The 4,871-nt window shown below is 36.8% G+C and overlaps 1 protein-coding gene across 1 annotated transcript in view; it reads right to left on the reverse strand.

Annotated features, from left to right (window-relative positions):
• ptprdb (protein tyrosine phosphatase receptor type Db) overlaps positions 1–4,871 on the reverse strand; it is a gene marked incomplete in the record, with an annotated part of 146,898 nt that overhangs the window by 120,219 nt on the left and 21,808 nt on the right. The window contains 1 exon segment of the mRNA XM_035660027.1: positions 1,617–1,642.

Genomic DNA, 4,871 nt, shown 5'->3' on the forward strand with positions numbered 1-4,871 from the left:
CACTAGTATATTCAATGCAATTGTTAACTGCCATACACTTTTTAACTATAGTAAATCCTCAGAAAGCACAAGCCCATGTAGTGTAAGTACAACTTATTAAAAAGACCCAGTTCAATGCAACTACAATGCCGTCTCAGTTGTACTGCATGATGAAAGTTGTATTTTTTTATATGAATGTAGTCATGGATTCTAAACATTTGAAATGTAGCAATTTAGTATTTTTTTTTTTCTCTTAAAAATTGAATATAAAAAAAATATTTCAAAAAAACACTGGGTTAAATAATTAAAATGGCTGAAGTTTATTCTTGTCATTAAAAAAAATTACAAAACATTTTTTTCTCTTCACCATCAAAATAAACCTTTTTACCAATTGGAGATTAAAGAAAAAAATTTGTATTTAAAGGTCCAGTGTGTAACATTTAGGATTTATTGGCAGAAATGGAATATTATATATCAACTGAAAATAAGCCTTTTTATATCTAAACAGAGCTATGTTTAAACAGTAGCCCAGAAGGGACAAATGAAACACTGGCTCCAGATGGTGTTCACATTTTTTTTTTGTATAATGAATGTGTATAGGCTTTTAAATCAAAAATTTGATAATGTAACGTCATTTCTTTTATTAGAAATTCAATTAACAAAAGTCTGTACTACAATATTACATTTTTCTTTATTTAGTCAAACTACAATCATATGAAGAGAACATGAACAGTAATCTTGAATTACAGTTCAGCTATATTTAAAGAAAATTATACAAATTAGGGGGTTTAGATGTATTCATCACTGAGCTCTAAAATAAAACCATTTATAATCAAAAGACATGGGCAGATATAAGGTTTTCAACTGATATAGAAAAAACAAAAACACAGCCTGCACACCACATGCTTTACCCATGCTCACACTGTACACTGGGATATCACACACACATCCTGTGTTCCTAACCACAAGGTCAGGCCCAGTTGTATGGCACTGGAGCACATTTAATTTTCTTTTGAAAGTATTGTGAGTCTGCTGATATTATTACAGAGCTTGCCAGCCTGAAAGTAATAAGTTTGAGATATACTAAAGCTGAAACCAGTAATCCATAAATAAACAATAACAGTGGCCTTGCTTTTTAAAACTATAAGGTAGGTTGTTTTTTTGCACACAGACCCGGTTATGACTAACTGCTTGTGACAGGAAGATTCAGTTGCAAGACACCGTGGAAGAGAATTTACCGAGTATTATTACTCTTTGTGCGTACTGGGTAGAATTACTACACATTATGATATATCTTATTGATTTAAACTATTTACTAACTAATGGAATGATGTAAATGTATTAGAATTGCCTATATAAAGTGTCTTACTGGCCACTGATTCAGTTCTGTGCATTTCTGATCATGGCTTTACCAGGGGAGTGCAGTGGGAGTGTTACCCAGTATGTCTCTTTGTTATCTTAACACAATGTTATTGTGTTTCAGTGAGCAAGATCCTGAGCCAAATAAATTTTGAGGACGCAGATTGTTTCGTGATACACACACTGTGCCAAGTGCTGATGGCATGCTGTGTTTTATGGGTTGAAAATCAGAGGAAGAAAGTACAAGAGAAGAAAAACACAAAATGAGACTCTCTTACCTTAAGAAGCACTTCAACACGTCAAACTGCAAAGAGAAGGAGCAAAAAAAGGGGAGAGGGGAGAGGAACAAGAGGGAAAGAGAGAAGAAAGGTTGAAATTAGATTACCATAGGGCGCAGTTGCAGAGCAACTTTCCAAGACACTTCACAGGAGATTGTGTGAGGTAGAACTAGATAGATTTTAAAGTGCTTTAGTCGATCTACAGTGTAAAGTGAGACAGGTTCTGCTGCACTGGATACCATTTGACAGTCGCATCATTAAAATAAATCATAAAAGAGTCTGTCCTTAAATTGGCATTTGAGGGGGCTGTTCAGGAGAAAACTTTAAATAAACAGAAAGAAAAAAAATCTAGAAATAGCCCTCATGGATTTGCTGAATCTCTGAAACTTGTATATTTATTCGCCTTCTCCCTTCCCTCTGCAGCTCCAGACTTCACCAGACCCTAGTATAGCAGAGCAGGAAGGGGAGCTAATACTGGTTTCTTGGGTGTTGTTCATCTCTGTCTTCCCTTGCCAACCACTGACCTACTGTACTTCACACTGCTACACTCTCCTGGCTGCAATGCATGTGGCCTTGGAAAGAGACGATGCAAACAACTTTAAGCTGCCAGTATACTCCGTCAGAAGTGCTTGTCGGATGGTTCACTAGCTTTGGAAATCCCCACATCTTTCCAACGTTGGATTAGTGGGACTAGGGACTGTCTGACCATCTCCATAACTTTCCAAGTCTGACAAGTCAACAGGCACACTCCGTCTGAAGACTTTACGATTTGGTAAAGTGCAATTATTATGACAGATATTGTGATTGCAATATGATTCAGAATTTGCAGGAATGACCAGTTTTGCATTACAATTTTCATTTTCACAGAAATAAACTGGAGAGATTTGTTGGGGTCTGTACCAAACACGATTTGGAGAACAAGATTTGTAAGTCAGGACACCTCTGCAGCACTACAGTACTTAGCATTATAATGCTGTTTTGTCACACATTTTACCTTTCTAATCCACTTCACGCTACAATTGGCCAGCTGTGTGGAGGTTAGAAAAGAGCCAGGCTTTGAACTTCTCTTTCTAGTTCTCTATATGCAACTATTTCTATCACTTTTTGACAGAAATGAGTGCAGCACTATGAATGTCTTTCAGGAGAGACAGTCTGAAAATGTGTACAGTTGTCCCCATTAAATTATATCACTTTAGACAGGGGGGGTCCATGATGGCAGGCTTTTCATGCCACCTTCCAGTGTGGCCGTTCAGAACAACTATTAACACATTTGATTTCTGATGTGGTCAGACAACAAGTCCTGCAAACTAGTTTTGATCACGCATACCCCGACCCTTTACACATTACAAAAGAATCCAAGTGCTTCCTAATTAAAAAAATAAAAAATAAATAACAAGCAGATGTTACCTTAAATGTTTTCAGACATATTGTAAAGGTTGAGCTCACTTGAATAACAATGTGTTCTTGTGACACAAATTAGCTGCAGCTCTCTCTACTTGGTTTCTGAAAAGGTCACCAAAATAGAATGAGGGTACCATTTTGTTATTTTACTCAAAGAAAACTTGAATATATAAAAAGTTGTATTTAAAACTCAAAACTGTAGCTCATTAGGAGAACATGATGGTACATTGCAGTACCAACATGTTCTGCAATGAAGTTCCACAAGGTCCCTGTAGAGAGACTTATCTATGGAAAGAAAGAAAAGTTAGGAGACTGTCTCCACAATGTAACTGATGGATTCAGAATGTGGTTTATGGCTTTGAATATTTTTTAGCCAATTTTGCAGCTGAAGAGAGCATTTATTTATTTATTTGGCATTGTGCCTTTATTGAATAGTGACAGTAGAGATACAGAGAAGAAACATGGCCAGTCAAAGAGTGGTCTAAGGCATGCAATAATGGTCCATGGCCTGCACTGAACTGGGGATGTTGTGGTTACATGTACATCTCAACCATCAGGCCACCAGGATACACAAGACTTTTATAACTTAAATTTAAAAAAGGATGGCAGGGTAAAATAGGAGTTCATTTATCGCCTTTGTGTGACCATTTTGGGTTGTTGCCCTCTCATTGTCTGTGCACACTTCATTTGGAATTGGTATTTTTATCATGGAGCTTTGATAAGAAAACATTTTTCGACACCAGAGAGACAGAAAACAGAGAACAGCAGCAACTTTTTCACCCTTCAAAGACAATTTGGTCTGAGTATAAAAAAATGTGCTGACTAAAAACAATGTGTTAGAATCAATGTGTTTTTAAAAAGTGGCAGCCAAATTTAACAGACTATCTGTGTCACCACTACTGTGGAGGTGTATATATGTGAGAATCTTTTAATACAAGCTGAAGATTTATGTCTTTTTTCAGTATCATCGACATGTTATTATATAATAAGATTTGTCAAGGTAATTATTCTTTAAGATTTTAAAAAGGGAACAGTCTGTAATTAACCTAAGAACAAACAACATGACACCATAAACAAACACTTTAGAGACAATCTGACACCCATGAATGCACAAAGACATTTAACCCCCCCCCCCCCCCCCCGACCCACCCCCCACACACACAGTGGTCAGACTGTTTCATTAGTGAGGAGCAGATAGATTACCCTCCCGTAGGAGACATTGACCAAGAGGCCATTGATCTACTGAGCTAAGCCAATCTCTGTGTATGTGTGTTTTTGTGTGTGTGGGTGCGTGCGTGTGGAAAGTAGCCTACTGATGGAGTCTTTAAGTTGTTGGAGTAAGCACAGTAAATCTAATCCAGTTGTGTTTAATGGAGAGAGAAAGAAACAGGCTGTTGACATATTCATTAAGTCCAATTACTGTGTCCAATCAGTACCATCTCACTCACTCACCAGAGAATGAGAGAGAGCATCAGCAGTATTTATGTCTTGGCAAACCACCAGGAGAAAAAGATTGATAGTACTTAAACGATAAATAAAAAACATATTTATTCTACTTACTGAATGACAACATGGTACACTTGAAGGCATCTAATATCATTTGATCTCATTCAAGCCTAGCAGAGTACTGAAGTGTAAATCAATCTGGCTAAAACTGGAATTACTCAATTATACAGTCTAATTGATGATTCAATAAGGATCGTTGGGCTCAGAGGTTGTAATCATGACTTATGGTAATAATACAACGACACAGCCATATTTCCCATAACGAGCTTGTTGTAAACACTAACAATCGCAAAAACAAAAAATGCTATTTCTGGTGACATAGCATCTGCTATGTGTGTGTGTGTGTGT

The sequence above is a fragment of the Morone saxatilis genome, unplaced genomic scaffold (genome assembly GCF_004916995.1).
Source record: "Morone saxatilis isolate NCDOM2014 unplaced genomic scaffold, NCSU_SB_2.0 Contig17, whole genome shotgun sequence".
Taxonomy (NCBI): Eukaryota; Metazoa; Chordata; class Actinopteri; family Moronidae; genus Morone; species Morone saxatilis.